The sequence below is a fragment of the Muntiacus reevesi genome, chromosome 10 (genome assembly GCF_963930625.1).
Source record: "Muntiacus reevesi chromosome 10, mMunRee1.1, whole genome shotgun sequence".
NCBI lineage: Eukaryota > Metazoa > Chordata > Mammalia > Artiodactyla > Cervidae > Muntiacus > Muntiacus reevesi.
The window spans coordinates 52,237,659-52,260,858 of NC_089258.1; the positions used below are offsets into that span (position 1 = coordinate 52,237,659).

Below are 23,200 nucleotides of genomic sequence, written 5' to 3' on the forward strand. Positions count from 1 at the left end.
TACTGAGTACAGATTTTTGTTTCTCTTATTTCAATAATATTTTATTATCAAACACTAGACATGAATTCATGAGTTGGAATTTTAATTCTAATTTAAAGAAAAAAAAAATCTCTTGCAAAATTTCCTTTCAAAATTCCCAGTAAATGATTAGAAAGTAATATAATAAGATGCAAAGAATGAATAGGAAAACTGAGGAATAAGGAAAGATAAAGCAGAGATATCATCTTTCAGTACTAATTAAAGTGAAAGTGAAAGTGTTAGTCGCTCAGTCCTGTCAGACTCTTTGCAATCCCATGGACTGTATCCTGCCAGGCTCCCCTGTCCACGGAATTCTCCAGGCAAGAATACTGGAGTGGGTTGCCATTCCCTTCTCCAGGGGATCTTCCAGACCCAGGGATTGAACCTGGCTCTATTGCATTGTAGGCAGATTTTTTTTACCATCTAAGCCACCAGGGAAGCTACAATTAGCTAGTGGTTATTTTTAAGTAAAGATTTTGTATGTGTGTGTTTGTGTTTAGTTTCTCAGTCCTGTCTGACTCTTTGTGACCCTTCTGACTGTCACCTGCTGGATTCCTCTCTCCATGGGATTTTTCAGGCAAGAATACTGGAATGGGTTGCCGTTTCTTCCTCCAGGGGATCTTCCCTACCCAGGGATAGAATTTGTGTCTCCTGTACTGCAGGCAAATTCTTTACCTGCTGATCCATCAGGGAAGCCCCAAAGATTTTGTATACAAGTTAAATAAGCATCATGCAGGAATAATAATTTATCTCAATGTTTTTTAAGCACCCCCAACCCTAAAAAGAGATTTTATACTTTATTTAATCTACTACATATTTCATTTACATATTAAATTGTTGATTTATTGGTTTCTTGGAAAATTGCATCTTCTAGTATCCTTGCTACTTTAAATAGATTTAAAACAGATTTTTAATCAAATTTATTCAGGTACTCAAGTAGCTTAAACAGGCTAATTTTTAATGTCATGTATATCTGAAGCTACTCAAAATACTATATTATTAAATATTTAGTAATATCATTACAAAAATTTAAGTAATTCAAGGCCAGATTCTACAGGCATAGGGATCACCACTTCTGGTTCTCAAAACTTCAAACAAGTCCACTGAGATTTATGCATTTTTTTCCATAATTTAATAATGTGGCTTAAGTTGTTGCTAGCTTTGCAAAAATACAGTGTAATAGCACAGATGTGACTGTTAATTAAAAAGTCTCTTGTGAGAGAAAATGGGTTTCTGGGTGATGTTTTGAGTAAGATTATGCCATTTAGAAAAAAAAGTCTGAGTACACAAAATCCTGAGCTTATAAACAGTATGTGCCTATGAGACCACTACTTTTTTTTTTAATCCCTAAACACCTCAGCAAGTGAAGAGAACTGAGGTAATTTAAACATATACCTGAGTGTTTCTGTATTTACTTTAAGTGAATCACATTTTTGTCAGTGTCAAAATTTATCTTTATTTTTTTGCAATGTAGTTTTGTAACTTTAAAAGTGTGTTTGCTGTTAACCATATAGGTGACGGGCATACTTGAGTCTTTATATCACTTTTCACCTCAGTGATATTCAAAATGCCAAATTTCAGGAGAGAGCGAAGGACAAGGAAAATTGGCTTGCTGCAGTCCATGATGTCGAAAGGGTCAGACACAACTTAGTGAATGAACAACAAAAATTTCATAAGCAAATGACTGCATTTTACATAGTTTTAAATGTAAGATGAAGCTAATATGCTCTTCTAAATAATCAGAAAAATACTTAACTTTAAATATAACTGATTCAACTATTGGGTGGTACTAAGATATTTTGTCTATGATAAATGATAAACTATTTTCCTAAATTGATCCAATTTTACCAGATTTTTTTTTAGTTAATTTATTTTTTATTGAAGGACAATCGCTTTATAGAATTTTGCTGTTTTCTGTCAAACCTCAACATGAATCAGCCATAGGTATACATATATCCCCTCCCTTTTCAACCTCCCTCCCATCTTCCTCCCCATCACACCCGTCTAGATTGATACAGAGCCACTGTCTGAATTTCCTAAGTCATACAGCAAATTCTGGTTGGCTATCTATTTTACATAGATAATGTAAGTTTCCATGTTACTCTTTCCATACATCTCACCCCCTCCTCCCCTCCCCCAGATCTTTTATTTAAATCATGATGAATTATTACTTAATTCATATAAATTAAAGAAAATATATCAATAAATATGCATGCATTCAAAACATGCATGAGAGAATAGATGACTGTTAATATTATGTATAGGTAGGATAATTTAATAAGCTTCTAAAGCAATACATATATTGTAATTTCCCAGTAAAGACTTTCTTTTTTTTTTTTTTTTTGGCAGCATGTAAATGTTCCCAAGGAATAAATCAAGCAGCTTAGTAAAGTGCTTGACTCTTACAAAGAGTATATGGAGACTGACCCTATTCATTGATGGTAGCCATTGTAATAGACGTAAGGTGATATCTCATTGTGGCTTTGATTTTAATTTCCCTGATGAATAGTAATATTAGGAATACTGAACATCTTTTCATGTATCTGATGACCACTTAATGTCATCTTTGGAAAAAAAATCTATTCAGACATTCTGTCCATTTTCAAAATATTTTTTTTGCTATTAAGTTATATGTGAGATAATTTATATTTTGAATATTAACCCTTATTCAATAAGATGATTTACAAATATTTTTCTCCCACTCATAGGCTATCTTTTCATTTTATTGATTTTTGCTTTTGTTGCGCAAAAGTTTCTTAGTTTGATACACCCCTATTTATTGATCTTTGCTTTTCTTATTTATGCTTTTGATGTCATGAAAAAAATCACTGCCAAGACCAATGTCAAGATTTCCCCTATGTGCTTTACTAGGAGTTTTACATTTAAATTTATTTTTATATCCATTTCTAGTTAGTTTTTGTGGGTGGTATAAGATAGTAGTTTAATTTTTCTTTACATGATTATCTAATTCTCCCAGCACCATTTATTGAAGAGAATTTCCTTTCCCCACTGAGTATTCCCAGCACCATTGTCAAGTCTTATTACTTAGGCTCTCAATTCTTTTCCATCTGTCCAAGTGTCTGCTTTTATGCCAGTACTATGCCCACTTGACCACTGTAGCTTTATTTAAAATACATTAAAATAATAAAGAATATATGATGCTTTCAGCTTTGTTCTTCTTTCTAAGCATTGCTTTGGCCATTCATGATCTTTGGTTGCTCTATATGAATTTTAGAATTTTTTTCTATGAAACCTGTTATTGAAATTTTAAAAGATACGACATTTAATCTATAGAATATTTTAGGTAGTATGGACATTGTAACATTAATTCCTCTGATGCATGAACATGGGATAGCTTCACATTTATCTGTGTCTTCACTTCTTTTAACAGTCTTATAGTTTTCAGTGTATGGATATTTCACTTCCTTGATTAAATTTATTCCTAAGTATTTCATCATTTTTGGTGCTATGGTAAATGAGATTTCCTCTGCTTCTTTTTCAAATATTTTGTTGTTAGTGTATTGATTTTTTGTATGTTGATTTTATATCTTGTAACTTTAATAAAGGCTTCCCTATGGGGTCCATGGTAAAGAATCCACCTGCTAATACAAGAGATGCAAGTTCAATCCCTTGGTCAGGAAGATCTCCTGGAGAAGGAAATAGCAACCCATTTCAATACTCTTGCCTGGAAAATCCCATGGCGAGAGGATTCTGCCAGCCTACAGTCCATGGGGGTCACAAAAGTGTTGGAAATGACTGAGCGACTAAACAGCAACTTTCATGAATGTTGATTAGTTTGAACATATTTTTAATGGAATCTTTGGGATTTTCCAAATATATAAGACCATATAAAATCCCACTGGCTTTCAAAGTCAAATTCCCTGGGGGTTCTCAGTCCCTCTGCCAGATCCCCAGGTTGGGAAATCTGTTGTGGGCCCTAGAAGGTGTGCTGTTAACAGTGTAAAGACTTCTTTCGTATAATTGTTCTCCAATTTTGGGGTCACCTGCTTGGTGACTCTATAGTGGGACTAATAGCGACCTCCTCCAAGAGGACTTATGCTACACGCTGCCTCTCCCAGGACCACTGCTGCCTGAGCCCCTGCCCCCACGGCAGGGTACTGCTGACCTATGCCTCCACAAAAGACACTCAAAGGCAGGTCCTGCTCAATTTATTGTGGAGATCACTGCTCCTTTCTCTGGCTTTTGGTGTGCACAAGGTTTTGTTTGCACCCTCTGAGTGACTCTGACAGGTATGAGTTCTGATTTTAAACAAGTCTGCACCCCTCCTATCATCCTGTTGTGGCTTCTCTTGGCTAGATACTCAGCAGCGGCCACAGGACTGGAAAAGGTCAGTTTTCATTCAAATGTCAAAGAAGGGCAATGCCAAAGAATATTCAAACTAACACACAATTGCACTCATTTCACAAGCTAGTAAGGTAATACTCAAATCTTCAAAGCTAAGCTTCAGCAGTATGTGAACCAAGAACTTCCAAGTGTACAAGCTGAATTTAGAAAAGGCAGAGGAACCAGAGATCAAATTGCCAACATCCACTGGAACATAGAAAAAGTCAGGAAGCTCCAGAAAAACATCTATGTCTGCTTTATTGACTATGTCCGAGCCTTTGACTGTGTGAATCACAACAAACTGTGGAAAATTCTTAAAGAGATGGGAATATAAGACCACCTGACCTGCCTCCTGAGAAATCTGTATGCAGGTTAAGAAGCAACAGTTAGAACTCGACATGGAACAACAGACTGGTTTCAAATTGGGGAGAGGGTATATCAAGGCTATATATTGTCACCCTGCTTATTTAACTTCTTTGCAGTGTACATCATGTGAAATGCTGGGCTGGATGACTCACAAGCTGGAATCATAAACTGCTGGGAGAAATATCAATAAACTCAGATATGCAGATGATACCACTCTAATGGCAGAAAGTAAAGAGGAACTAAAGAGCCTCTTGATGAGGATGAAAGAGACCTTGCTGCTGGGAAAGACTGAAGCAGAAGAAAAAGGGGACAACAGAGGATGAGATGGTTGGATGGCTTACTGACTCAATGGACATGAGCATGAGCAAGGTCTGGGATATGGTAAAGGACAGGGGAACCTGGAATGCTGCAGTCCATGGGATCGCAAAGAGTCGGACATGAATGACTGAACAGCAACGATAAGACAATATCATCTAAAAAGTGAGGAAATTTTACTTTTTCTTGACTTATGTGCCTTTTCTTTCTTTTTCTTGCTTACTTGCTCAGTCTAGGTTGTCCGGTACTATGCTGACTAAGAGTGATGACAGTGGGCATTCTTGTTTTTGATCTGAACTTTCATCCTGCCACCATTGAGCACAGTGTTAGCTGTGGGCTTGTCATATGTGGCCTTCATTATATTGAAGCATGTCCTTTCTATACCAAATTTGTTGAGAGTTTTTAGTATAAATGGCTGTTGAACTTTATTAAATGTTTTTTCTGCATCTACTGAAATGATCATATGATGTTTACCTTTCATTCTATCAATGTGGTATATTAATTGACTTAAGTGTGATGAACTATCCTTTTATGACAGGGATAAATCTCACTTGATCACAGTCTATGAACTTTAAATTTCCTGTTGATTTCAGTTTAATTTTTGTGAGAAGTTCTGTATCTATATTCATCTATATAGCCTTTACATATTTCTCTTTTCTTATAGGGTTCTTATCCTGTAGCAGAGTAAAGCTGGCCTTATAAAATGAGTTTGGGAGAGTTCTCTCTTCTCTAAATTTTTGGAAGAGTTTAAGATGAATTGGTATTTATTCTTCTTTTAATGTTTGATAGAACTCACCAGTGCAATATCCAGTCCTGGGCTTTTAATTGTTGGACGCTTTTTCATTACTAATTCAATCCCCATAGTGATTATTGCTACGTTCAGATTTTCTGTTTCTTCCTGACTGAATCTAGAAGGTTGAATCAGTAAAACTCTGGAATCAAAGTATGATACATAGCAGAGGCGTGAAACTAAAGATAAATGCATGTCTACACAATGCATGGTGACACCCCTCTGCTCTCTTCTTCCACATATTTATCAGGATTATTTCTTGATAGTAGATAGACCAAATGTGCAAAGATAATGACACTTTAGGATTTCCCAGTGGAGTAACAGCTTCTCTTACTAATTATCCTATAAAATTCTTTATTCTATGTGACCTATCTAGAAAATGCCTCCAATTTCCTCTTGAGAGTCTCACTTTTAATTATAGTTATCCAGGAGAAGGAAATGGCTACTCGCTCCAGTATTCTTGCCCAGAAAATCCCAAGGACAGAGGAGTCTGGTGGGCCACTTGGTTGCAAAGAGTCGGACATGACTGAGCACACACACACATCCAAGGATCACCATATATGTGCCCATACCAATAGCAAAAATAACTCAGAAGAAACAGGCAGAACTTTTAGGTGGAAATTTCAAGTAGATCTTAAGATATTAAAAAGGAAAATGCATTCTTGAAAACAATATCACAATGCTATGCAAAAGGGGCATTCAGAAAACAAAAAGAACCATATCATCTGGCCCATGAGATATGAAGTTACTGGTAACGTGTGCCTTCTTATCACTGCTGTTAAAAGAAAGGAATCTTCCACTTCCTCTTCACCTCTTCTTGTTAGTTGTCATGTGCTCAAGGGGCTGGCCCAACCATGATAAACAATAAAACAGAAGCCATGTGAGGAAAATGATAGGGAAATTAGAGTGGCTAAACTAAATCTCTAACACTGTAGACTTATAATGCCAACCCTCAAATGACAATGTTTAGACAGGTATCTAAAGAGAGAAATATTTGTTTGATTTAAGGCACTATTATTTAGAGTCTTTCTATAGCAACCAAATCTCATAATTAATACATAGTTGATTTCTTTGGTAAGCACACTGATAACACAAAGGAAAAAACAGGAGGTGGCAAACTATTAAAATGAATATTGGGAGCAAATCCAAGTGACTGCCATAAAACTAGTAGCAAATACCTGCACTTTTGACAAAAATATCAGTTGATTCAATATTTTAACCAAAATATCTATCATCAGCATTAACCAAAATATCAAAGGATATAAATACCATTTAAGGAGGCAAGGTCTCAAAATGTTTACCTTTATTCATTATTATTTTTTTTCCCCAAGAAGCCACTGAAGAGTATGTTTCACAAAAATTATAAAAGCTAACCATGAAATGAAAATCATGTGGAAACCAGGAAACAACTATTCAAGATATGAAGAAGGCATGGCAAGAAGAAGGCATGAAGACTTCCCATGAGCATGATAAAAATATATTCCATGAGAACAGCTGTTTTGCGGGTCTAAAAAGCAACCCATTTAAACTACAAGTAGAAGACAAGAGTGTTTCAGGAACAGTCAGTTTAAGGAAAAAGGAATGGAATTGGTAGTTTACCTAACTATGTATTTGAACATTTTGAGGAGAGTTTTATAGTTCTCTTGGAAAGTCTGGGTTAATCAATTAGCAACAGGTAGAAAGACAATGTACCCACACCCAGATGAGGTAATAATCAGCACCAAGAAAACCAAAAGGTTGTCCTAAAAGGGAAATGTAATCATAGTAAATGATGGGAATCACTTTAATTAACACTTATACTCATAAAAATGTAATCACTAAATACTGCACCAGAAATTGAGACACAAAAGGATTGGGAAGAGTATAAGGTGAGGGGAATGGGTAAGAGGACATTGAATAAGAAGGTTATATTCTCATCTTTCATGGTAGGCAATCAACTGTTTTATAAATAGAAATGCCCAGAAATGGCAATAGGCTATAACAGTAATCAGAAATACAATGAAACATGCAAGAACAAACAGATGAATGAGTTGCATAGGTGTGCCTCGAGAGTAAAAATCATAGATATGAAGGGGTGAGGCAGAAACTGCTGTTCTCAATTACAGTACTATTTTTATAAACAACACTTACGTATTTAAAAATGGATAAAAAACCCCGTAATCTTCATATACTTCTTGCCTTCTGCCCTGTAAAAGTTTCCAAGGCAAAGAAGTGCAGATTCTTTACTTGCTTGGAAATAGAAGAAAGAGCAAGCCAGGAAAACTGAATGTAATATCAGTTGTAATTTGCCTACAGCACTTCAGTTTGGATCATTGCTAGTGTAATATAGAGCAAATAAGGAAATATTGTTTTCTGGTTGCCTGAGTTCTTGTCACCTCCATTTCCCCCCAATCACCTATTTCAGTAAGAAGAGGGTACTGAAGTGAGGCAGGATCTTAGATTTACTAACCAAATGTATTCAGCAGACTAAGTGTGCTGGTAATTTCTTATCTGAAATCCAAATAAGAAATGTATATTTCATATTAATTTTTGGAGGGATAAGACTAGTCTCAACAGAAATTAAATTTAAAAGTATCTATATTTTTAAATCTTCAACAAAGTTAAGTACATTGAATGATAATAAACAGCTCTCTCAGGTTAATAAAAGCATGCAGAAATGTTTCTACAACTTTAATAACTGTTGCCTTTTTGTGCAATGTGATTAGGAATAATGTATACCTTTGCTTTTTTCTCTTTGCTTGCTTGCTTCCTTCCTCTTCTCTTTCCTTCTCTTTTTAGACCATTTCTCAGAGAATAATTTTCTTTATCCTCTCCAGAAATACTGGATTACAGGCATATTGCTTTCAAACAACAAGAGCAAACCTCATCAGTTTAAGAATGGAGAGTGCATCATATAATGAGTTTATGTCTGTATCCTCTGTTACCAAATGGATCTAAAGTGACATCTCAGGCCTCTGTTAATGAGATTGTCTTATGTAAGGGAATCTGGTAATGGGATCATAACAAATCCAGTTATTTAGAGATAATGTTAACACAAATCAAATTAATTAATGTTCAGTTTGCCCTTGACAAACAAAAAAATTAAAAGAGTTAACCAGAAACACAGGGTGATACTAGTGATGAAATATCATATTTTAGGATCAAAGTCTAGACTTTGTAAATTGCAAAGTTGATAGAACAAAAGTAGCTGTGCTTTTGAAAAAGACATTTCAAAGAAAAATGTTTTCAAGCCCATCAACAACTGATTCTCCTTGATCATCCGAAGCTACATTAGGCAGTTCATTTGTACTTCCAGAAATTACAAGTACTATTTTATTTTCTAAAGTGCTCTTCTTCTATATACAATGTGTTTCTCCTTCAAAAATGACTAAAAAGCCACACCTAATATGCAGCATCCTTAGCCTAAATTTCAGTTGTTCTATGACAGCCATCACTACCTTTATTTAAATGCACTCTAATAGATGTTGATACATTTGTTTATACAATAGCTGTGCTATTGGTAATGGAAATGCATGTTATACAGTAATCATGTGACCATGTGGGAAAAACATTTAGATAGAAGTTCTTAGATAATTTTTCATACCACATAGAAATAAGTTGAGGTATAGTGTTAAGAGAATATATTGCTATGAATTATGTTTCTTTATTAAAGAACTGCTTATGATTAATGTGTACATGAAAATGAAAATATATTTAAAACACAGACTGAATTGCTTCTGATTCTATGTGTTACATCAGCATACCATGTTACATATTTAACTACTATTATATACATCTGTCTAATGCAAGCATGAAAGAGAAAAATGAATATTTATTCATATGTCATAAAATTGTTATTTTACTAGCTCATTCCATCATTTATTGAGAATTATGCAACAAGTTTCTTCTAAATGCAGCAAACATAGACATAGCGCATTACACAGACAAAATTCCTGTTCTCAAGGAACTCACTTATATTTATTTTGATGGAAAAACAAACAGAACAGGACACTTAAACATAGAAATAGAAAAGCAAACCAAGAATTGGACAAGGTATTTTCAGGTAGTGATGAATGCAATGAAAAAAACTAGGAGTAATGATGGAGATCATGCACACTTTGTTGCTAAATTTATCTAAAGAGATTCGTATTAGTTGAAACCTGAATGGGTAATTTGGAACTAAGTATTTTTAAATCTGGAGTCCAACCATTTCAGTCAAAGGAAATAACAAATGCTATGACCTTGTAACCAAGCCGAATACTTTTCCCTAGAATTCTTTTTCTCCTTCATTTAGTTAAAAAAAAAAAAAACCTTCTTCCTCTAAGTTTAAACAGGACACATATCCACATTTCCCACACTGTTACAGGAGACCCTGTGAAATAAGCAACTGGGGACTATGAATGGATATAGGCTTAATTCATAGGTCATGATCTGTAAGGATATGATCCCTGATTTCTTATTCCTGCGGGTTGAAACTTGTAAGTGATGCTGATAGCTAGTTTAATCAATGTAAACAAAGACAAATCTCTAAGAAGTTATGAGATCAGCAAGCTGGAGGGATCCTTTGCCTACCCTAATCTGTTACATGGAACAATAGACTGGTTCCAAACAGGGAAAGGAGTATGTCAAAGCTTTATATTATCACCTTGCTTATTTAACTTATATCACAGTACATCATGAGAAACACTGGGCTGGATGAAGAACAAGCTGGAATCAAGGTTAGGAGAAACATCAATAACCTCAGATATGTGGATGACATCACCCTTATGGCAGAAAGCAAAGAAGAACTAAAGAGCCTCTTAATTAAAGTGAAAGAGGAGAGTGAAAAAGTTGGCCTAAAACTCAACATTCAGAAAACTAAGATCATGGCATCTGGCCCCATCATTTCATTGGAAATAGATGGGGAAACAGTGGAAACAGTGACAGACTTTATTTTGGGGGGCTCCAAAATCACTGCAGATGGTGATTGCAGCCATGAAATTAAAAGACGCTTGCTCCTTGGAAGAACAGTATAACCAACTTAGCATAATAAAAAGCAGAGACATTACTTTGCCAACAAAGGTCCATCTAATCAAAGTTATGGTTTTTGCAGTAGTCATGTATGGATGTGAGATTTGGACTATAAAGAAAGTTGAGTGCTGAAGAACTGATGCTTTTGAACTGTGGTATTGGAGAAGACTCTTGAGAGTCCCTTGGACTGCAAGGAGATCAAACCAGTCCAACCTAAAGGAGATCAGTCCTGAATATTCATTGGAAGGACTGATGCTGAAGCTGAAACTCCAATACTTTGGGCACCTGATGGGAAGAGCTGACACATTTGAAAAGATTGATGCTGAAAAGATTGAAGGCAGGAGAAGAAGTGACGACAGAAGATGAGATGGCTAGATGGCATCACCGACTCAATGACTCGGAGTAAACTCCGGGAGTTGGCCATGGACAAGGAGGCCTGGCGTGCTGCAGACCACGGGGTCACAAAGAGTCTGGCAGGACAGAGAGACTGAACTGAACTGAACTGAATCTGTTCCATGAGAGAGAAACTAATTTGTTTGATGTGAATCATGGAATGTTATTTTTTCCATCAGTTTGGCCTGAACTATCCGTTACTTCTTCTACAAAGGAATAAACTTTGGTGTGTATAAGAAAATGCTAGGAAAAAAAAAAAGAAAAAAAGAAAATGCTAGAAAACAAGTATTCATGATATAGTGAACCTGAAGAAAGGTTTCAATAAATTATTTCTGAGAATTAGACTGTGATTGAAGGAGTCTTTTGGGCCTAGAAAAGAGAACAACAGTCTCAAAGGCCCCTTGCTGAATTATCTAACTTCGGAGAAAACAAAGCATAACTTTAGTTCCATCCTGATGCTCCAGGCCAGTTCCATCTATCCGGGACTTATCACACCCTGTCCGGAAACCTTCCACCCCCTACACCCGCTCAGAAGACTCATCACCCCCTGCCCAACTACAAGTGTCATCTCAACAAAAGAATACTCAAAATATCCCGCCTGATTGACGTTTCCCTTATCGCTTCCACAAACCTCCCTATAAGTATGAAGCCTCCCTGACCCCTTTCAGCGCTCAGCCTGGTCGTTAGGCCGACTGTCGTGCCTCCTTGCCTGAATAAAGGTAACCTACTTCTGTTGAGGTCGTCTTTCCTTTTCTGCCTTGCGGGAACTATGCCTTACAGTGATCAACTTCTCAATGGCCTTATCAGTCCTTTCAATTACCTCTAATATGAAATTTTTCAGAGGAAAGTAAATTAATTTAGCTTTCTTTTTTTAAAAGAGAACTTTGTTGCAAGCAAAATTGATTCCAGAGGATCAAATGCAAACAGAAACACAGTAACGAAACTATTTAAATCATCTAGTTGAGAGACTGCGAAAGGTGTGCTCCATGAAAAGTCTGAAAAGCATTTAGTTATATATTTGATATATGTAATTACTGGTAATAATATTCAAATACTCATTAAACACGTAATCATTAAAACTGCCTGTGTTTCACCAGCATGTCAAAAACTGGATAAATAATGATGAATGAGACATGATCCCTAAATTTATTGATGACTATAAATAATACATTATAGATATATAATTTGAAATTGGAATAAGTGCTACAAAGAGATACACGGTAGGATGTTTGGGGGATGAAAATAGAATTCACTTAATTTTAATTATGCCTCACTAAGGAAACACTTGACCTAATATGTAAAATATAAACAGTGGTCCTGAAACTGATCTCCGGTGGAAAAGCAATCCAAGTCCTGGGCACTGTCAAATGGTTCAACGTGCGCAATGGTTGAGGATTCATCAACAGGAATGACACCAAGGAGGATATCTTTGTTCACCAAACAGCTATTAAGAGAAACAACCCCAGGAAGTTTCTGCGCAGCGTTGGGGATGGGGAGACCGTGGAGTTCGATGTCGTGAAAGGAGAGAAGGGCGCAGAAGCTGCTAAGGTAACTGGGCCTGGGGAGATGCCAGTGAAGGGCAGCTGCTATGCCCCCAACCGACGCAGGTTCCACTGATTCATCCCCCGGCCCCGCCCAGCTGCCCCGCCACCCATGGTGGCAGAGGCTCCATCGGGTGGAACAGAGCCAGGCAGCGAAAGGGAGCGTGCCGAAGACTCTGGGCAGTGGCCCAGATGACGGCGCCCACCACCCTTCTTCTTTGTGCGGAGCCCTTGGCCCCCCAATCAGCAGCAGCCTATAGAGGGCACAGACAGGGTAGAACCCAAAAAGACAGCCCCACTGGAGGGAGACCAGCAGCAGGGGGATGAGCGGATACCCCCACTCAGATTCCGGCACAGGTACCGAAGGCCTTTCCACCCCAGGCCACCCCAGCAGCCCACCACAGAAGGTGGGGATGGCGAGACCAAGCCCAGCTAAGGCCCCACTGACGGCTCCCAACCTGAGCCCCAGCACCCACGAAACCGCCCCTACTTCCAGCGGAGACGGCAGCAGCCCCTGGGACCCAGGCAGTTCACAGCCCCAGAGACCTCAGCCCCCAACAACAGTGGGGACCCCCCAACCACCATACTGGAGTGATTCTAACTCAAAGGACACCCAGAGCCACCATCTGGTATCTGCCAGTTTTTCCAACTGACCTGTATCCTACCCAGCACCTCCCTCCCCTCTTTCCCATAATTCATGATATCAAAACACCTGATTTTCCCCCCATTCCTTGAGACTCAGGAGGGCCAAAGCAACAGCCTTTTGCTTTTTTTGTTTTTCCACAACAGCAAAGATTTGTGGAGAACTCTGGGTAGAGGAATGAACAAATGGTGTGCAAGTGTAACAATACATGACATGTAATGGGAAAGAACTGTATTAGTAAGGCAAAAACCGTAAAGACATTATATGATAAAAACAACATTTCTAGTATATACCCAATAAATTAAACAATGTATAAAATATTAAAGAATATCCCTATAGGATATCTGTATAGCCAGAATGATTTAGAAATCAGGAAGACAATATTTTGAGTCGCTATCATTAGCAAATACAACTTTGCTTTCTCTATAGAATGACAATTATAGCACAAAATTAGAATGCATTATGATGAGCAGATTTACCCTGAAATTTCTCCATTCTCTGACATGTTTCCACATAACTTGTCTTATTGGCGAATCTAATTAATGATGCCTTTCAACTAAGATTATCACCTATTTTACTGCTAAGTGTCATTAAATTATGAAATATGTCCTAACAATTCCTAGGAATGTTTTTCTTCCAAACTTCTAATTTTCCTTTGTACCCTTGGATCTCATCTGCCATGTAAAAAAGGCTGTGCCTTCTTTCTGTGTATGGAAGGATTAAAATCATTAAAAAATACCAAAGATATGAGGCAGATTAGCAAGTCTGAATGTCGAATTCACATTTTAAAGAGTTGGGATCAAACTGGATTTTTCAGAAATACCCGTTTGTTCTGTACTTGAAAACTCACAACTGAACTCTTTCCCTTGAAAAACATCATACTTTAATTTGAATTAACATTTGTTTAAAATCAGTTTTATATTATTACCTAATAGGAGAAAAATTGATTTTAATAATGTGACAACATATTTAGTTTATTTGACTTATTTTTTTCATGCCACATCTTTCTTATTAATAAGAAAGTAGCGTTTGATTTACCTGTTGGTATCATAGTCTTAATTTGGTACAAGCTACTGCCATTAAAACGTATCCTTACATGTAACTGAAAGTCCAATTCACATCTCACTCCCTTAGTTATACAGCTCACTGACAGCTGTGTTTGCTGGCAATGGATTTTTTTAAAAATTAAAAAAGATCTCTTACTTCATATCACCATTATGGTAAAATAATGAAGTTTTTGTTGTTGTTCAGTGTCTACGTCCTGTCTGACTCTTTTTTGACCTCGTGGACTATAGCCTACCAGGCTCCTCTCTTCATGGGGTTTTCCAGGCAAGAATACTGGAGCAGGTAGCCATTTACTACTCTGGGGGATCTTCCCCACCCAGAGATCAAACCCGAGTCTCCTGCATTGCAGGTGGATTTTCTACCACTGAATCACCAGGGAAGCCCAAAGTAATGAAGACAAATACCTATATTCACAACATGTGTACATTTAAGTTACAATTTAACAGACATTTTACTGGCTTTACTTGCTCAAAATTGTTCTTTCATATTTTTGTCCATCTCCTGACGATGCCCAGGTATAGTGCCATTGCAAAGTATCTCATGAACTTCCTTCTAGATTCACCTGACATTTCTAATCATCATGCTCAGGATTGTTTTTCACAAATGTCAGGGCAACAGTATATATATGTTTACATGTTAATATGTTGGTCTGCGAAAATCAAAGTGCTACTTTACAAGAACAAAGCAGGGCAAAACTCTAACGTTTGTATGTAAAGTGTTATACAACTGCTTCTGTCAACTTTTTTATTCAAGTCTTTCAGTAATCCTCTTATTGTTAATTTATTTTGTTTAATATTTTAGGTGTAAGCGCTGATTAAGTTTGGATGCTTTCATTGCTTCACCAGCCAGAAGAAAGTGAAGTCGCTCAGTCGTGTCCGACTCTTTGTGACCCCATGGACTGTAGTCTACCAGGTTCCTCTGTCCATGGGGTTTTCCAGGCAAGAATACTGGAGTGGATTGCCATTTCCTTCTCCAGGAGATCTTCCTGACCCAGAGATTGAACCCGGGTCACTAGCCAGTAAATCTCTGCAAATAACACATTAGATTTTAATGCTCTAGCAAGTTTTAGCAAGAAAACTGACCTCTATACTAATGAAGCCAGAACAGATATTTTCAGAGTTCTTTCCAATATTACCATTTGGTTTAACAACATTACTATTTAATAATATTGCACGGAATAATTATATCTTTTCAGGAAAAAAAATTTTAGAGAAGCTTGTGTCACCATCTCCAAACTGGGGCTAAAATACACATTTCTTCTTTAATAATGCTAAATGATAAAATTTTAAAATATATTTTATTAAAATTTCTTATTAAACTAGTATTTCTTGCAAAACATGATTAGCAGAATGCCACCATTTTATATGTAATCTAGAAACATATCAGAGAGTGGAGAAGCTTCAGGGTATATCTACTTATCATAATGCATTTAAGTAGCGTGATGATGGTTGTTCTGTCCAAATTAGGTCACTTTCCTCTGAAGATTTTCTTATTGAATGTAATTGAAATGATTGACAAGGTCATGCATAAGTTGATTTTAACATACCGTCAATGTGCTCACTTTCAATGATCAACAGGTACTTTTTTTTGGTAACTATTTTATTTTTTATGCCACACTTATTTTGATGTATCTATTGAAATATACTTTTATCTCTGCTAAATCTAATAATTATAACTTATGACATGTTTTATGTATTTTATTTTCATTGTTTAGAATTTCATTTTTATTGGATTTTTCAAAAGTATTTGCTTATGACACATTCGGGGAAATAGTCCTTTACCATACATGGCTTTAGGAGCATTGAGATAATTTATATTCCTACTCTACTTTCTTCCTGTAGTTTATGACTTTCAACACACTTTTGTTTTAAAGTTCATTTGTATTTTTCTTTCCCAGATGTAAAGTTCTTCAGGAAATTATATACAACTGTTTCTGGATCATAGTAGAAGCCTTATACATAGTATAAAAATCAGTAAGTAAATAATTGTGGTATTTATAACAGCACACTCATTCATATAGTATAAACCCTTCAACAACACAATATTCCTGTTCTTAAACTAAGTAATAATAAACATATTCTAATACTTGATAATATTAGAACTGACAGGAAAGTTACTGGATCATAGTAACTCATATACATACATAAAATGATTCTCCAAAATACCAATGGTGTTTATCATGTTAACTTCTGGCTACTAACACTTTCAGTGACTTATTTTGTTCCTAGTGGTCTGCTGTATACATATATATTTCCTGTTATTCTATAATATACAGGTGATAATTTAGCAATAATTACTCTAAGTCTCAGGTGGCATGAGTGGTTAAAGAACCCCTGCCAATATTCTCTGAAACGTAAGAGATGCGGTTTCAATCCCTGAGTTGGGAAGATCCCCTGGAGGAGGTCATGGCAACCCACTCCATTATTCTTGCCTGGAGAATCTCATGTATAGAGGAGCCTGGCGGGCTACAGCCCACACAGCTGCAAAGAGTCGGACACAATAGAGCGGCTTAGTATGCACGTACTCTAAGTTCAATGCAATATAGTCACAGTGTCCACTTAAACTTGGCATTTATCTTTATGTTGCATATATTTTATTTAAGTCAGTAATTATTTAAGATATTAGTAAGATACAAGTGTAGGTTCCTCAAGTGGTTTGTGTAAGAACCCCAATTAAATAAAACAACAAAAAATTATCCTTTTTAATTCATTGCTTATTCAACAAATATTTACTGATTACCTATTATATATCAGGAATGTCAAAAGTATTACATATGTAGCAAATAAGTAAAACAGGTATACATCTTTGCCCATATATGCCTTATTTTCTAGGTAGAAGAAAGAGTCCAACACTCACAGTAATTCTTTCCAAAATTATCAGATAAAGAACAAGCAAGTTCACATAACACATTTAGATAATCATCTTGCTGCATATGTTCAGTTCGCCATTTAAAATATCAGCTTCTTTGGTCTCTTCTAATATACAAAAAGCAAACTGTCATTTGAAGTATATCTTTCTTCACAATTACAATTATTCCTCTAACATGCAGGTTAAATTCACTACAGCACATTTCTTAAAATAGAAAACAGCGCATTGAGTTTATCTACCATCTCATCCATTATACTTATGTAGTATTTAAAGGAAAAAATTCATATGCAATGTCCACAGAAGATAGCAGTATGTATACCTTTTAGATATTCAAGAAATGTAATTATTATAACCTTAACAAAGGATTCTTTAGTGTTATATATTCCAACTAGTTTATTCATTTCATATCCTAATACTTTTCCCCCCACAGAAGCTACTTTATTGTTTTAAAGTAGTTGATTTATAAAACTGTCATCAACATAGTGCAAATTAATGATTCCAGCAAAATACATTTGTGATATCTTAGGTATGTGACAGGCAATTAAAAAAAAAATTGTATTGATTTGTCTAAAATGTTAAATGACATAAGAGCCATACAGTAAAGTATTGAATAATTTAAGTAAATCAATGTTTTCTGAATTTTGTAGGAGTACAAACTGTCTTGGGTGCTAAGGTAAATCAATATAATAAAATAAAAATGAAGTGGTTTATAATGATGAATGCATGGTTTGATAATAACCAGAGGTAGAATCTCATTTAGCCATTGTAACAAACTACTTCCAGGCATCTTTTGTGCACTATTCCCATCAGAAAACATGGTATTATATAGTCAATTGATTTTAGCACTTAAATAGCTTTTCATTTGCAAGACACCTAGCCTCAGTATAAACTAAACCTTTCACTGAGTGTCATTAGTTATGGCTTGATTTAGAATGACAATACATATTTACTACCATTAGAGCTATTTTATGCGCTTTATGTGGTTTGTAAATAACATTATATTTATGAAGATATGAGAAATGTTCATTTGTTGTGCTCCTATATATTTGTAGAATTTAGGATTTAGCATTTTAGTGCTTTTACTGATCTCTCTTTACTCTCATTCTCAATGGGAAATCCAATGGAAAATATATTTAATTTCATGTAGCTAGCTCTATATACAATTTTTAGTTTCCCATTTTGTTTACAAAATGAAGTGTGGTATTATATGTGTATGTAAGGACATGTTTTTCCTATATTATGTCTTTTGCGGTTTACAAGTTTAAGATATAATGAAATCTTCAGAACTTTACTACAGGAAAAAAAAAACAATGTATACATAAACACAAAGTTATTCAAAATTTAAGAGAATTCAGATTTACCCTGAATTCCTTTCACATTCATCCACAAAGGGCAAAAATTAAAACAATGAAAACAGCTACAATTAGCACTACTGCAAAAGTTAACATCAGTGTTGTAGCACTGATGAACGTAGATAATTGCTAAAATAAATACTTCACTCCTTATCCCCTTTCTAAAAATACAGAAGAAGATCATCCCACAGAAAAGGCCAGAGACACTAGAAAATCACCCAGGAAATACAGGTGGAGAAAAGAAAAATTCTTTCTGAAATGACAGCCCCAAAGTGGACAAAGATCTAATTCAGATTACAGAAAAGGAGAAATATATAATTGTCTCTCATTCACTCTTGATAGTAAATCATGGAGTATCAGGTATGGACCATATAGTCAAACAGTCTGGGGCTGGGTCAATTATTTTGCATTGTAAACTTGGTAAAATTATTTGGATTCCAATACTATCATCTTTAGAGGAAAGGAAAGATACACCCATTTGAATGCAGAGTTCCAAGAATAGCAAGGAGAGATAAGAAAGCCTTCCTCAGTGATCAATGCAAAGAAATAGAGGAAAACAATAGAATGGGAAAGACTAGAGATCTCTTCAAGAAAATTAGAGATACCAAGGGAACATTTCATGCAAAGATGTGTTCGATAAAGGACAGAAATGGTAGGGACCTAACAGAAGCAGAAGATATTAAGAAGAGGTGGCAAGAATACACAGAAGAACTGTACAAAAAAAGATCTTCACAACCTGGATAATCATGATGGTGTGATCACCAACCTAGAGCCAGACATCCTGGAATGTGAAATCAAGTAGGCCTTAGAAAGCATCACTACGAACAAAGCTAGTGGAGGTGATGGAATTCCAGTTAGGCTATTTCAAATCCTGAAAGATGATGCTGTGAAAGTGCTGCACTCAATATGCCAGAAAATTTGGAAAACTCAGCAGTGGCCACAGGACTGGAAAAGGTCAGTTTTCATTCAGTACTAAAGAAAGGCAATGCCAAAGAATGCTCAAACTACTGCACAATTGAACTCATCTCACACGCTTGTAAAGTAATGCTTAAAATTTTCCAAGCCAGGCTTCAGCAATACGTGAACCGTGAACTTCCAGATGTTCAAGCAGGATTTAGAAAAGGCAGAGGAACCAGAGATCAAATTGCCAACATCCACTGGATCATCGAAAAAGCAAGAGAGTTCCAGAAAAACACCTATTTGTGCTTTATTGACTATGCCAAATGCTGTGACTGTGTAGCTCACAATAAACTGTGGAAAATTCTGAAAGAAATGAGCATACCAGACCACCTGACCTGCCTCTTGAGAAACCTGTATGAAAGTCAGGAAGCAACAGTTAGAACTGGACATGGAACAACAGACTGGTTTCAAATAGGAAAAGGAGTATGTTAAGGCCTTATATTGTTACTCTGCTTATTTAACTTATATGCAGAGTACATCATGAGAAACGCTGGGCTTGGAGGAAGCACAAGCTGGAATCAAGATTGCTGGGAGAAATATCAATAACTTCAGATATGCAGATAACAGCACCCTTATGTTAGAAAGTGAAGAAGAACTAAGGAGCCTGTTGATGAAAGTGAAAGAGGGGAGTGAAAAAGTTGCCTCAACACTCAGAAAACTAAGATCATAGCATCCGGTCCCATCACTTCATGGCAAATAGATGATGAAACAGTGGCTGACCTCATTTTGGGGGGCTCCAAAATCACTGCAGATGGTGACTGCAGTCATGAAATTAGAAGACACTTACTCCTTGGAAGGAAAGGTATGACCAACCTAGACAGCATATTAAAAAGCAGAGACACTACTTTGCCAACAAAGGTTCATCTAGTCAAGGCTATGGTTTTTCCAGTGGTCATGTATGAATGTGAGAGTTGGAGTATCAAGAAAGCTGAGCGCCCAACAACTGATGCTTTTGAACTGTGATGTTGGAGAAGACTCTTGAGAGTCCCTTGGACTGCAAGGAGATCAGTCCTGGGTGTTCACTGGAAGGACTGATGTTGAAACAGAAACTCCAATACTTTGGGCACCTGCTGCGAAGAGATGATTTATTTGAAAAGACCCTGATGCTGGGAAAGATTGAGGGCAGGAGGAGAAGGGGATGACAGAGGATGAGATGGTTGGATGGCATCACTGACTCGATGGACATGAGTTTGAGTAGACTCTGGAAGTTGGTGATGGACAGGGAGGCCTGGCGTGCTGTGGTTCATGGGGTTGCAAATAGTTGGACACGACTGAGCGACTGAACTGAAACTGAACTATCATCTTTGGGCTTCCAAGGTGGCTTGGTGGTAAAGAATCTGCCTGCCAATGCAGGTTCAATCCCTAGGTTAGGAAGGTTTCCCTGGAGTAGGGAATGGCAACCCACTCTAGTGTCCTGTTGGGAAATCCCATGGGCTGAGGAGCCTGGCAGGCTACAGTTCATGTCGTCACAAAGAACTGGACAAGACTGAATGACTGAGTGTGCAAGCACTATCCTCTTCTACAAATTGGGAATAATAATAGGATTTATTTCAAAGAACTGATACAAGGTTGAAATGGTTAATTCTGTACAAGGTGCTTCAGTTTCCCAGGTGGCACTAGTAATGAAGAATCTGCCTGGAAATCCCACAGACAGAGGAACCTGGCAGGCTACAGTCCATAGTGTTGCAAAGAATCAGACACATCTGTAGTGAATTAGCACATACAAGGTGCTTAGCAGAATGCCTGGCCTAAACTCTGGAGATGCTCTTACTTTTGTAGCACCATTGTTTGCTGTGAGAATTGCTCTGAACTAAAATGCAGCAAATTTTGGGAAAAGAGAAAAGCTCTGAGATGCTTGTTTGGAGGGGCAAGCAGGTTCATTAGACTCTAGACCCCTCACTTACTTTTACTGAACAATAGGCAAGAGAAACATCTGGCTAGTGGAAGAGCAGAGAATGTGGGCCTTTTGGACAGAAAGCAGGAATAAATCCTGAGATGAAGGAAAAGTTTCCATGTCCATAATCACAGTCACACCCTCTGGCAAAGTATGTCACCAATGACACATCATCACTTAGGCAGGTACAGAAAGCTTACATAGTGCTCATGAAACAGGTCAACAGGAAATGAGAGAGTCAGGCCTCCATAAGATAACAGACTAGAGATTTTCAAAATGAAAACTTTTGTTGTGGGGAAAAATAAAAATCTTAGTAATGAGCTGAACCACAGGGGCAAGAATAATAAGAGGCATTCACTGAACAGAAACAGGATAATTTTCCCACGGGAAAAGGCAATGTTTATAGAGAGAGAAACTTTGAAAGAGGAGTTATTAGGTATAGAAGAAAAGAAAAGTCTTCTCAAGTGATGACTGTTCTCCATACATCTGAAAAGATCTTGAACCACTGACTGTGGATATAGGATAGGTTTCTTTCCTGCTCTTCATCAGCTCACTGAAGCCATTTCCTCCCAGATGTCCCTAAAACTTTAAAACTTTTATCGTTACTTTACATTACCAATTATGAAACTCACTGATGTCACTTCCCAGTACCTGGTTACTTCACCCTCCCACGTGCATGTGTGCTCAGTCATGTCCAACTCTTTGAAACCCAATGGACTGGAGCCTACCAGGCTACTCTGTCTTTGGGATTTCCAAATACTGGAGTGGGTTCCCATTTCCTCCTCCAGGGGATCTTCCCAACCCAGAGATCGAACCAAAGTCTCCTGTGTCTCCTGCATTGGCAGGCGGATTCTTTATCACTGAGCTACCTGGGAAACTCCAATTCACCCTTATTTATTGATTGTTTCAGTTTCTAATTCACTGCCATTGTCCTTACAAGTCACCTGTCTTAACTTACAATGTCACTATGTTTGCAGATAATGGTTCCAACATCCGAACTACTCACATCCTTGCGTGTTCTCCCCCACTGCTCTTATTCTTTACATAAGAAATTAACCAGATTTTGTCATTTCAAATATCTGCATACCTTTCATGATTTCAATTTTATGTATCCCATTGTAACCACTGCTGACTGGCATTGGCAATCACATCCTGCAAAATTCAGACTCCAAAAACCCCTCGACCCATAGGAACTGCAAATTGTGTTGCATTTCGCTGCCTCTCACCCATGTAGAGTTCTCTGGTCCTTTAGTCAGCTTAAAATACTATGGTCAGTATTTTAAGTTTCTTTCACAAAATTTCCTGACTCTCCTTTTTCTCACTGTTTAAACTCACTTTGCAAAAGCATCATTTTTGGCTTAAACCCAGCTGTTGATGTTTAGTCACTAAGTTGTACCCGATTCGTGTCTCCATGGACTGTAGTACACCAGACTCCTTTATTCCTGGGATTTCCCAGGCAAGAACACTGGAGTGGGTTGCCATTTCCTTCTTCAGGGGGTCTTCCTGACCCAGGAATGGAATCTTTGTTTCCTACATTGGCAGGTTCTTTACCACTGAGCCACCTGGGAAACTCTAAACCCAACTGTCAACCTCTGTTTCTGCATGGATGCATCTAATCAGCCTTCCTATGATGAAGGCACACACCCTTAGGCTACTCAACAG

At 37.0% G+C, this 23,200-nt stretch overlaps 1 pseudogene; it reads left to right on the plus strand.

Annotated features, from left to right (window-relative positions):
* The window catches only part of LOC136176368 (Y-box-binding protein 2 pseudogene), a 28,433-nt pseudogene extending 15,082 nt beyond the window's left edge, over positions 1 to 13,351 (plus strand).
* The last annotated feature ends 9,849 nt before the right edge of the window (positions 13,352 to 23,200 follow it).